Source organism: Bombina bombina, chromosome 2 (genome assembly GCF_027579735.1).
Source record: "Bombina bombina isolate aBomBom1 chromosome 2, aBomBom1.pri, whole genome shotgun sequence".
Lineage (NCBI taxonomy): Eukaryota > Metazoa > Chordata > Amphibia > Anura > Bombinatoridae > Bombina > Bombina bombina.
This window is the reverse complement of record NC_069500.1, coordinates 540,404,602-540,418,194: the sequence shown is the minus strand read 5'-3', so window position 1 is coordinate 540,418,194 and position 13,593 is coordinate 540,404,602. Positions and strand designations below refer to the sequence as shown.

At 38.1% G+C, this 13,593-nt stretch overlaps 1 protein-coding gene across 4 annotated transcripts in view; it reads right to left on the bottom strand.

Annotated features, from left to right (window-relative positions):
- The window catches only part of SEMA4D (semaphorin 4D), a 397,671-nt gene that overhangs the window by 311,111 nt on the left and 72,967 nt on the right, over window positions 1-13,593 (bottom strand). For all 4 annotated transcript variants that reach the window (XM_053702391.1, XM_053702393.1, XM_053702392.1 and 1 more), the window contains exon 2: window positions 62-147. The gene's annotated coding sequence lies outside the window, so the exon portion shown is untranslated. The remainder of the gene's footprint in view (window positions 1-61; window positions 148-13,593) is intronic.

Below are 13,593 nucleotides of genomic sequence, written 5' to 3'. Positions count from 1 at the left end.
TAACCAACGCGCAAAATCACAATTCTATCTGCATTTGCATAAAGGGTAAAAACCGACAAACCTGCTGGCAAAAGCGAATTCAGATCTTCAGTGTGCCGCAATAAATGAAGCGATATTCAGAACTGCATCATTCATACTTCCTTGTATCTGCAAAGTAAATAATACAAATATATGAGGTAAATAAACAATTTTCTCAGTTTCAAATCCCTAGAAAAACAAAAGCTGAAGTATAATATTTCAGAGGTCGGTTATACACTTGTTTTCAGGATCAAACAAAATGGACATTGCTCTGTTACATATCCTGGGGCCAAGCCAAAAAGTAATTGCTGGGAGCTATACGGTTTAAACTGGAATAGCTACATTACATTCCTGAAGAGCTTCTGAAATACTCGCGGTTAATGGTTTGTTTTCTTTTATGTAATCCTTGTTTGGATGGGGAAAACTGTCACTGTGCCTAGCAAAACTAATAACATTTGGTATAGAGAAACACTTTTGTAAACTTTGATAATAGATACAGCCTACAAAGAACTAAACCGTAAAAAAATAAAAATAAAATAATAATTTAGTCAGAATCAGGCAATGTTTATGATATATTTTTAACCGCTAAAAGTAAATTTTTTTAAAACATTTTATTTTTATCCTTGTAGAGGGCTGTTCCTGTTTTACCAATACATCTGTCTTCATCAGCCAATTAGCAATTGGGACTTTAAATCATGACATTTTTTGTTTTCATGTCCCTTTGATACAGCACACAAATTTAAACAACTTTCCAATTTACTTCAGTTATCTAATTTGCTTCTTTTACTTGGTATCCTTTGTTTAAAAGCCTACCTAGGTAGGCTCAGGAGCTGAAAGGTAGTTGCTGATTGGTGGCTGCATATATCTTATCACTGGCTTACCATTGTGTTCAGCTAGCTCCCAATAGTGCATTGCTGCTCCTCCAATAAAAGGATACAAAGAGAATGACGCTAAACTTATAATAGATGTAAATTGGAAAGTTTAAAGCTGTATGATTTAGCCAAATCACAAAATACATTTTTGAAATTCATGTCCCTTTAATAATCTGTTCAATGTCACGTCAGCCACACAAAATAACAAAATACGCTAATATAGCTTTGTATAGCGCTGCTTAGAATGTTGGAGCTTTATAAATAAATAAGAATAATCTTAATTATGCAAAGAAATGCTGATTTAGATGTATATGCTAAAGCATCACAGATTCATAGCAACACCGTCATATCTTTTGAAGACCAATCACATCTATGATGTTAGATGAAAAGGATTGAAACTGTTCATGCCATACCAACCTGTAAACAAACATCTGCTTGGTTCAGTCTTAGAAAGCAAGTGTAGGAATACATAGCGAACCAATCTTGTAGCACACACTGGCATACCAGTTTGTTACAGCTATTTCAATTGGTTTATAAAAGTAAAAAAAAAAAAAAAAAACACTGTTACAAATAGCAAGACTGGACCATGTGTACTACTGCAATGTTATTTAGCCTAAACAAAAACACACATGAAATTTTCAACTTAAAGGGGCACTGAACCCAATTTTTTTCTTTCGCGATTCAGATAGAGCAAGCAATTTTAAGCAAATTTCTAATTTACTCCTATTATCAACCTTTCTTCGTACTCTTGCTATCTTTATTTGAAAAAGAAGGCATCTAAGGTATTTTTTGTTCAGAACTCTGGACAGCACTTGTTTATTGGTGGATGAATTTATCCACCAATCAGCAAGAACAATCCAGTCTGTTCACAAAAAATGGGCCGGCATCTAAACCTAAATTATTGCATTTCAAATAAAGATACAAAGAGAATGAAGAAAATTTGATAATAGGAGTAAATTAGAAAGTTGCTTAAAATTGCATGCTGAATCACGAAAGAAAAAATTTGGGTTCAGTGTCCCTTTAAGCTCGGACCAGAACAGCTGTAACACAATGCATCTATGTAGTAATACAACAGCACTGTTTATACTGAACATTCTGTGAACAATGTCCGTTTTCCTTGCAGACCTTGACAAATCAATCTGGGCCCATACAATTTTTACTTTAGTTTTGACTCTACATAGGGTCTTTAAAATCTAGCTTTCTTCTGAGTTTTATACATTTTTAGGAATCATTGTCTGCGTTAACTTATTTTTAATGTTTTCAAATATTGGATACATTTATTCTTAATCATTTTCTTTTCAAGAAATGTAATTTAGTATATTTTGCCGTTTGCATAATACGACTTCAACAACCATTGACTTGATTTACTTTGTTAATGGTGTGGCTGTATATTTAAAGGACCACTAAATACAGTAGATTTGCATAATCAGCAAATGCATAACAAGACAATGCAAGTCTGAACTTCAAATGAGTAGCAGATTTTTTTTCTGACAAATTTCAAAGCTATGCCTATTTCCACTCCTTGTGGATCATGTGACAGCCATTAGCCAATCACAAATGCATATATGTACCGTATATTCTGGGAATAATTGCACATGCTCAGTAGGAGCTGGCGATTTAAAAAAAATGTAAATATATAAATTATAATCATATAAATTATCCCTTAATGGGACATAAACACCTTGAGATTAAAATGGAATCATTTCTAATTCTCAGAACTTGAAATGCACCCTGCTGACTTCACAAGGCCAAACCTGTTACATACATGTAGCTAATTGATTTAATCAGATAACAGCTGCAAAACAATGCATTTTATACTAACTTTATGTTAGTTATATTGTTTGTGGACTAAAGCCTGGACTGGCTTCTCAAATAGTGGGTGGAGTTTGGCTGTTGCTATAGAACATCATCACCCAAATCTAGATGTTAAATGAACACCCTATTACCACAGTTAACTTTCAACACAACAGAGTTTAAACCTTTCAAAACAGTGTGTAAAGCAAAACTTTTTTGAAATTAAAAACCCACACATTTTGTAGGAGGGGTGTCTCTATGGGCCTGTAATAGCTCATCAAAGATAGAGATACCACCAAGAACCAGAGATTTAAAGCCCACAAGCCCCTCTTTAAAAATATGCCCCAATATAGCTTTTAATAGCCACCTGGCATTAATAATTGTGCATTTATTTGAGAGGCTCATGAGAGTCAATATGTGCAGGTCAGTTATATACATATAACCCATGACCCATATTTATATAGTGCTTACCCTTTCTTAAAAAAACAAAACACAAAAAAAACACTTGTTTATAAAAATTGTAATAAAAAATTCACCCTTTTGGTGTATATTTCTCACATCATGATATACAGTACACATAAAATAATGTAATAGTTTGAATCTGCTCGGGGAGAAAAAAAACAAAACAAAAAAAACATGAACATAGCCACCAGATCCACGAACCACATCTTCTGCGGCCACGATGGAGCAATTAGAATCACTGATGCGGGCCACTACACAAGGGAGAAGTGGTAATGGTGAAAAAATGTAGATCAGACTGAACCTCCAAGGCACCGCTAAAGCATCTATTAGCTCCGCCTGAGGATTCCTGGACCAAGACCCATATCTGGGTAGCTTGGCATTGAGCCGGGATGCCATGAGATCCATCTCCAGCGTCCCCTATCTGTTGCAAATCTCCGCAAACACCTCGGGATGGAGAGACCATTCCCCCGGATGAAAGGATTGTCTGCTGAGAAAATCTGCTTCCCAGTTGTCCATACCCGGAATGTGGATCGCTGATAGCGAGCAGTTGCGGGCCTCCGCCCATTCCAAAATTTGAGATACTTCCCTCATTGCTAGGGAGTTTCTTGTTCCCCCTGATGGTTGATGTAAGCCACCAAGGTTATGTTGTCTGATTGGAATCTGATAAACTGGGACGAATCCAGAATAGGCCAAGCCTTCAGATCATTGAAGATTGCGCGAAGTTCAAAGATGTTGATCGGGAGGAGAGATTCCTCTCGAGACCACAGACCCTGTGCTATCCTGGCACCCCAAACAGTTCCCCATCCCGAGAGACTTGCGTCCGTAGTCACAATCTCCCAGGAGGGTCTCAAGAAGGATGTCCCTTGGGACAGGTGATCTGGACAGCCACCAGGAGAGTGATTCACTCGACCAGTTGTCCAGAGAAACCTTTTGAGACAGATCCGAATGAACGCCGTTCCACTGTCTCAGCATGCACAGCTGAAGAGGTCTGAGATGGAACCTGGCAAAAGGAATGATGTCCATGCAGGACACCATGAGACCAATTACCTCCATACACCGAGCCACAGAGGGCCTTAAGGAAGTCTGGAGAGCAAGCCAATTGGAAGTTAGCTTGTAACATCTCTGGTCTGTAAGAAATATCCTCATAGATATGGAGTCTATTATCGTACCTAGGAATTCCACCCTGGTACTGGGGATAAGAACGCTTTTCTAAGTTTATCTTCCATCCATGAGATCGAAGAAGAGAAAGAAGGGCTTTCGAGTGGTCCTCTGCCAGACGACAAGATGGTGCTTGAACCAGAATATCGTCTAATTAAAGCGTGCTATCCCTCTGGTTATGGCCATTGCGAGCAGAGCCCCCAGAACCTTCGTAGAGACTCTTGGGGCAGTAGCCAGACCAAACGGAAGTGCAATAAACTGGAAGTGCTGGTCCAGGAACGCAAATCTTAGGAACTTGATGTGTTCCTTGTGTATAGGGACGTAAAGGTATGCATCCTTCAGGTCTATCGTGGTCATGAACTGTCCCTCCTAAACAAAGGGAAGAATGGACCCTTATTGTCTCCATCTTAAAACGAGGGGACAGATAGAAATTTATTTAAACACTTTAGGTCCAGAATTGGGTGAAAAGTACCCTCCTTCTTTGGGACCACAAAGAGGTTTGAGTAGTAACACAGACATCTCTCTGCTGGCGATACCGGCACAATGACCCCCAGGGAGAAGAGATCCCTCACGCACCCTAGAAAGGCCTCTCTCTTTTCTGACCTTGAAGACAGGTTTGATAAGAGAAATCTGCCCCTGGGAGGATGAGACTTGAAACCTATCCTGTATCCCTGAGCGATGACCTCCAGGACCCATGGGTCTTTCACGTCCCCTAACCAAGCTTCTGAAAACTGCGACAGTCTACCCCTACCGTATCCAGAGTCGGATCGGGGGGCCTCCCCTTCATATCAACTGACTCGGTGGGCTTCTTGTTCTGCTTGGATTTATTCCAGGACTGAGTCGACTTCCAAGGTCCCTTAGACTGCTCGGGCTTTGCAGAGGGTTGCTGACGTTGGGATCTATGTGAACAAAAAGGAATGAAAATTAGGACCTTGTCCCTTAGGCTTGTTGTTCTTATCCTGCGGTAAAAAAAAAACAAACAAAAAAAACAACACATAATTTATGTAAGAACTTACCTGATAAATTAATTTCTTTCATATTGGCAAGTCCATGAGCTAGTGACGTATGGGATATACAATCCTACCAGGAGGGGCAAAGTTTCCCAAACCTCAAATGCCTATAAATTACACCCCTCACCACACCCACAATTCAGTTTAACGAACAGCCAAGTAGTGGGGTGATAAAATAAGGAGTAAAAAAGCATACAAGAGGAACTGGAAATAAAATTGTGCTTTTATACAAAAAAAAACACCAAAATGGGTGGGCCTCATGGACTCTTGCCAATATGAAAGAAATGAATCAGGTAAGTTCTTACATAAATTATGTTTTCTTTCATGTAATTGGCTAGAGTCCATGAGCTAGTGACATATGGGATAGAAATACCCAAGATGTGGAAGGCCACAGAAGAGTCACTAGAAAGGGAGGGATAAAATAAAAACAGCCATTTCCACTGAAAAAAATAAAATTTCTCATAAATGAAGAGAAAAAAAAAACACATAAAGCAGAAGAATCAAACTGAAACAATTGCCTGAAAAACTTTTCTACCAAAATCTGCTTCAGAAGAAGCAAATACATCAGAATGGTAAAATTTAGTAAATGAATGCAATGAAAACCACGTTGTTGCTTTGCAAAACTTAACTGAAGCTTCATTCTTAAAAAGCCAATAAGTGGCTACTGAACTAGTAGAATGAGCAATAATTCTCTGAAGCGAAGACTGACCCATCTCCAAATAAGCTTAAGAAACAAAAAGCTTTAACCTAGATGGCAAAGAAATAGTAGAAGTTTTCTGACCTTCCTAGGACCAGAAAAAACAAGAAATAGACTAGAAATCTTCCGGAAACCTATAGTAGCTTTGTCATAATATTTCAAAGCTCTTCGGATATGCAAAGAATGTAAAGATTTCTAAAAAGAATTCTTAGGATTAGGACATAAGGAAGGAACAACAATTTGCCTAATGTTGTAAGAATTCACAACCTTAGGAAGAAATATAAACGAAGTCCGCAAAACAGCCTTATCCTGATGAAAAATCAGAAAATGAGACTGACAGAGAGCAGACAATTCAGAAAAATCTTCTAGCTGAAGATATAGTCTAATATTCAAAGTATGCATAGGCTCAAACAGAAGAGCCTGTATAGCCTTAAAAACAATTCAAGACTCCAAGGAGGATAAATTGATAAAAAAAACACTTTATACGAACCAAAGTCTGAACAAATCAGTAAGTAATCTTTTCTTATACAAAGAAACAGAAAACGCAAAGATGTGTCTCTAAAATACTTAAACAAATCATAAACCAAACCATCCTGAAGAAACTGAAAAATTCTAGGAATTCTAAGAGAATGCCACGAGAATTTATGAGAAGAACATTATAAAATATAGATTTATCAAACCTTATAATAAATGTTCTTTATAAAACAGACTAATAAGCCTGCAACATAGTGATACAAAAACTCAGAGAACCACTATAACTAAACAAGTTCCATACCTTCAAATTAGTAATTTGAAATCCTGATGGAAAAAATAGCCCCTAAAACAAAACAAGAGGGCTAGCCAAAGATGGCAACTGGACGTCCGAACAAGATCCACATACCAAACTTAAGAGGCCATGCTGATGCTATCAGACACACATGAAATTATTGCAAAATTATCTTGAAGAACACCTTTGGAAGAAAAAAGAAAAGAAAACAGAGGCGGAAGGATGTAGCCAGGTTGCAAAAACTAAGACATCGCTAAAGTATCCACAATTTCCACCTGAGACCCCTAGACCTTATAAAATGGACAATAGAAAAAAAAAATTACCCCCAATTACCGGGGCACTCACCACCTATGACCTAGGCTCAGAGAAACTGCGTTGTCTCCGGTAAACCGCACGCTCAGGAAGAAGAGAAGATCCGTGTGGCCATGCAGGACCACCCCTGCTGCAGCTAAAAGCTCGCCAAGCCTAACAAGCTGCGCAGCTAATCAAAATGAAAGTAAAACCTGTACGTTCCAACACTTGCCTGAGCCTCATCTCACACATGTCGCAGCATAAACACAATATTTACATTATTTTAGAGCTGCAACAAGTAATCGGCATAATCGATAATAATTGATTATTAAAATAGTTGTCAACGAATCTCATAATCGATTAGTTGGTTTGCAATTAGTTGGTCTGTGCACAACACCAGCTGCTTTACTCAAATGAGCTCCTGCACATGGTATTGTGTTTTATGGTGATGCCCTTAGCCTAAAGGATGTCTACAGACATTTTACTAAAATAGCTGCAAAAAGAGAGCCAGCCTCAGCCAGGAGCATGTGGACATGTTGACGTTTTTGCATTTCAAAGCAAAGTTTCTGAAAGAGTGAATAACAGAATGTTATAAACAGTGAAGGTTTCCCTCTTTCTACTTCTACCTCTTTACAAACCGTTTGTGGTTTTGTTTTGCTTAATTATAAAAAGTTGTTCTGCTGCTTAAAAAATTGGACCAAAAGTTTTAGTCAGAAGTTTATATTTATAACACTCAGTATGTGGATTTTATTTTAAATATAGAAAAAAATTAATTTATTTTTCATCCGATTAGTCGATTAATCGAAAAAATAATCGGCCGATTAATCGATTATGAAAATAATCGTTAGTTGCAGCCCTACATTATTTGATTAATCTCCCCCTGTTCAATAATCCCCTTCCAGAGATATTAACCCTTGATTCCATACAGATAAAAGGAGCCACACTGCGACCCTGTCTTCTTGCGTTATTATAAATGTGAAAACGAAACTATTTTACTGGAATCTATACCGTGGAACAGAAACACAGCCTCTCAAGTTTGACAGTCTTGTAGCATCGTTTCTGACATGGACTTCAGTGATAAAGCAGGCAGTGAAACTCGTTAACACAGATTGCTTAAGGAGCTGTTAATACAAGTCTGGATAGGTTCGCAGAAAGACTATCCCTGCATCTCCAGACTAACATTCGTCAATGCTCTCACTGAGAGGCTGACAAGACTACTTAAAACTCTAGTCCCATTTCGGAGGGTAGATACCCTTCATAAGGAACTACTCCGTATCTTCTGACACTTCCCTGCCAACCTCCTGTGACGAAAGGCAAAGAATGACGGGGGGGGGGGGGGTGAGGAAGTGGGGGAGGTATTAAGAGCCTTTGGCTAGGTTGTCTTTGCCGCCTCCTGGTGGCCAGGTTCAGTACTTCCTACAAGTAAGAAATAAAGCCGTGGACTCTCCTCATATTAAGAGGGAAATGTACCTATAAAAATGTCGTTTTTCCACTCCCTTTCCAGAGAGACTGGAGTGTGTAATACCTACATGGTTATGCTGAAGTACTAACCCTGCAAGAAGCTACACAGAGATAAAGATTAGTGTAGGAGCTTATCTGCATCATTTTTCACAGCAAAAGAGTTAGGATAAAACATATGCAAGAGGCTTTTTCATGTGTGTATCCTGTGACCTGCAAAAACTATGGATATGTAGAACATGGTCTGATGTGGTACAGAAATCACAAAATTTCTCTTGAACAAATTTAGAAGGGATACAAACGAAGCAAATTGCAGCCGAAATACACATTTTACAAAATTATTAAAAAAAAAAAAAAAAAATCTTCAAGGACAAGATAATGCTCTTTAATACAAGAAAATATTTACCTTTCTACCACCATGTATGTAGTATTTTCAATATTACACTGCCCACCATTGGTCTTTGATTCTTATATAAAGTTCTGTTTGCTCACTGGCTAAATACAATGCTGCTATACATTTAGTGATAAATGAACCAAGTTGTCTAAGTCAGTGTTTTTCAACCAGTGTGCCGTGGCACACTAGTGTGCCGTGAGAGATCCTCAGGTGTGCCACGGCAGACTGACAACAGTGTGACATTTTTTAAACTTTGCTTGTTTTTTACTCCCAGTGCAGGGGTAGTTTGTAGGAGGCATGACATAACAGCACAATACATACAGTATGTATGTGTATATATATATATATATATATATATATATATATATATATATATGCTGTATTAGGCTACAATGTGTGATTTTTTTTAAATTTTGGGATGGTGGTGTGCCACAGGATTTTTTAATGTAAAAAAGTGTGCCACGGCAAAAAAAAGGTTAAAAATCACTGGTCTAAGTATCCTCAATGCCTGCTCATGGACATAGCCAACAGATAACATACAGCTAGATCACTTAATTAGTGTTCTGATTATAGATTGTAAAGTTTCTAGATGTAAACTCTGTGTTGGAATATATGCTATTGTTTCTCTTCATACTCTGGTATTTTTATGGGTCACCAGGACAACTGATTTGGCACTTTAAACCCCAGCCCCATATCTTAGTCTCTAAATTCTGTCTCCAGCATTCTTGTTTTTCCCCCGAGTAAGTGGAACAGATCCTAGAAATGTCACAGCAATAGAATGTTCTTCATACGTGTGAATCTCTACAGACACACGTGACAATCATATCATATAATATATTTTTAAAATATCAGATCTATAATACACACACTTCCAGATTAATTTCTGATTTTCAGTTTTTAATATAGATAATCATATTTTCTAATGATATTCAGAAATGCATTCACTTCAAGTGGGGTAAATACCCTGTGGCCTCTCATCTAAAAATGGCTGGACGTCCCTCCTCTAGACTATGGTCGCTTCTTAACAGAATGCACAGATCCTAAGTACAGCATATGTAAAAATGCCCATAAATAAAAGCTGGTGCCTTAAATGAAGCATAACAATTACAAAAAAAAAAATATATGTATAAGGGGATCTTGACTGATAGCAATTAACAGGAAGACTGTTCATTCATTCACGTTGCCAAGGGTTTTGACAACATGTACTTGGAAAAAAAAATATTTGTGAAAGCTAATGAAAATAAACATGATGATTTTAATAATGACAAAATATTGCTCCTTTAAAAGTAATAGCCACTGAAGGAATGCGCAAAATAGGTCATCGGCTCCCAAATAAAAACAGAAAATTTCAGGTCGTAAACAGAGGGTATTGCTATGGAGTATTTCATGGTGGTATGCAGGGTATCCATGGCAACCAAAGACGACAACCAAAAGAATTACTACTAAAATACGTCTTATATACATCTTAACAACCGTGAAACCGACAATTGTTCACACCATGAAAAGTTTAATGAACACAAATATGTGCAAGTGAGCATGAGGAGCACTGCTTTCTGCATTAACAAGGGCTAAACTGGAAGCTACTCTGTATTGCACGACAATGCCTACTGCTCTTGCAGGTCAGCCACAAAACTCTTGCTACTCTGCATAATCTAAACAAGTTGTACGGTAGAGGGAATAAATTAAAATACATTTATCATGGAATAAAATGGTCATTCAATTATAAGGATTTATAAGGATTATAAGGAATATAGTGGGCATTAACAGGGACGTAAAAAAAAAAAATTGTCATTGTAATATAAATTAATAATCAGAGTAAAACCCTTTGCAGTATACTCTTTCATTGTGGGTTTTTCATTTCTGAGAATTGGAACTGAAGCCTATTCCTACATACCTGTCACTAATTGGCAGCTTTGGGGGGGAGGGGAGGCAGGGGTTTTAAATAAGATACTGCAAATCAAGTACTTTAAAAAGGGATGTTAAACAATCTGTTGTAATAAAAAAAGCACTAAGCGTTGGGTTATATTGACTAGAAATCATTGCACTATGTATTATTATTTAAAAGTAGTTGACCTTTTTTCTTTTTATTTTCTTCTTACACGTAAGGCATTAAGCAATTCATATTACAATCTTAAATGGTTTACTGTCCCTTTAAAAAGAAGGTGATGGAAATAGGTATGGACATTAGGAGGGTAAACTGGCTACTTCCAATGGTGCTGCATTAAAGGGACATGAAACCCAATTTTTTTCTCTTTCATGATTTAGGTAGAACATGCAATTTTAAACAACTTCCCAGTTTACTTCTATTAACAAATTTGTTTCATTCTCTTTGTATCATTTGTTGAAGGAGCAGCAATGCACTACAGGTTTCTAACTGAACACAAGGATGAGCCAATGACAATAGATATATATGCAGCCACCAAAACCTATGTTCTTCGCTGCTCTTGAGTTTACCTAGATAAACCTTTCAGCAAAAAGGATAACAAGAGAAGGAAGCAAATTAAATAACAGAAGTAAATTGGAAAGTGGTTTAAAATTGTATGCTCGGTCTAAATATTGAATGTCCAAATATGACTTTACTGTCCCTTTAATTGCTTGACTGAAAACTGCAGCCCTATTAGTTTTGGTATCTTACACCTGTTCACACGGTTGTCACGGTGGATAAGCTAATGTTTTAATTTAACACATTCGTTAATAGTAACAAATGTTCACACCCTTTTTGCTTGTTCTAAATAAGTCAAATGTTTGTCAAACATTCAAAATTGCCAATAAATAAAATACCCTTTACCATTTAAAATACAAATCTCAGAGTAGAGGTTTTAGGTTTAGAGGAATAAAGAATGAATCTATCTTTAAATATTCAAATGTAACATTTAACATTCATTCTATAAAAACATAATTTATGCTTACCTGATAAATTCCTTTCTCCTGCAGTGTAGTCAGTCCACGGGTCATCCATTACTTATGGGATTATATCTCCTCCCTAACAGGAAGTGCAAGAGGATCACCCAAGCAGAGCTGCTATATAGCTCCTCCCCTCTACGTCATACCCAGTCATTCGACCAAAACCAAACGAGAAAGGAGAAACTATAGGGTGCAGTGGTGACTGGAGTTTAATTTAAAATTTAGACCTGCCGTAAAAACAGGGCGGGCCGTGGACTGACTACACTACAGGAGAAAGGAATTTATCAGGTAAGCATAAATTATGTTTTCTCCTGTTAAGTGTAGTCAGTCCACGGGTCATCCATTACTTATGGGATACCAATACCAAAGCTAAAAGTACACGGATGACGGGAGGGACAGGCAGGATCTTTACACGGAAGGAACCACTGCCTGAAGAACCTTTCTCCCAAAAACAGCCTCCGAAGAAGCAAAAGTGTCAAATTTGTAAAATTTTGAAAAAGTGTGAAGTGAAGACCAAGTTGCAGCCTTGCAAATCTGTTCAACAGAGGCCTCATTCTTAAAGGCCCAAGTGGAAGCCACAGCTCTGGTAGAATGAGCTGTAATTCTTTCAGGAGGCTGCTGTCCAGCAGTCTCATAGGCTAAACGTATTATGCTACGAAGCCAAAAGGAGAGAGAGGTAGCCGAAGCCCTTTGACCTATCCTCTGTCCAGAATAAACGACAAACAGGGAAGAAGTTTGTCGAAAATCTTTAGTTGCCTGCAAATAAAATTTCAAGGCACGGACGACGTCCAGATTGTGCAGAAGTCGTTCCTTCTTTGAAGAAGGGTTAGGGCACAATGATGGAACAACAATCTCTTGATTGATATTCCTGTTAGTGACTACCTTAGGTAAGAACCCAGGTTTAGTACGCAGAACTACCTTGTCTGAATGAAAAATCAAATAAGGAGAATCACAATGTAAGGCCGATAACTCAGAAACTCTTCGAGCCGAGGAAATAGCCATTAAAAACAGAACTTTCCAAGATAACAGCTTGATATCAATGGAATGAAGGGGTTCAAACGGAACACCCTGTAAAACGTTAAGAACTAAGTTTAAGCTCCACGGCGGAGTAACAGTCTTAAACACAGGCTTAATCCTGGTCAAAGCCTGACAAAAAGCCTGAACGTCTGGAACTTCAGACAGACGTTTGTGTAAAAGGATGGACAGAGCTGAGATCTGTCCCTTTAACGAGCTAGCAGATAAACCCTTTTCTAAACCTTCTTGTAGAAAAGACAATATCCTAGGAATCCTAACCTTACTCCATGAGTAACTCTTGGATTCGCACCAATGCAAGTATTTACGTCATATTTTATGGTAAATCTTTCTGGTAACAGGTTTCCTAGCCTGTATTAAGGTGTCAATCACTGACTCCGAGAATCCACGCTTTGATAGAATCAAGCGTTCAATCTCCATGCAGTCAGCCTCAGAGAAATTAGATTTGGATGTTTGAAAGGACCCTGAATCAGAAGGTCCTGTCTCAGAGGCAGAGACCATGGTGGACAGGACGACATGTCCACTAGATCTGCATACCAGGTCCTGCGTGGCCACGCAGGCGCTATTAGAATCACAGATGCTCTCTCCTGTTTGATTCTGGCAATCAATCGAGGAAGCATCGGGAAGGGTGGAAACACATAAGCCATGTTGAAGACCCAAGGTGCTGTCAGAGCATCTATCAGTACCGCTCCCGGGTCCCTGGACCTGGATCCGTAACAAGGAAGCTTGGCGTTCTG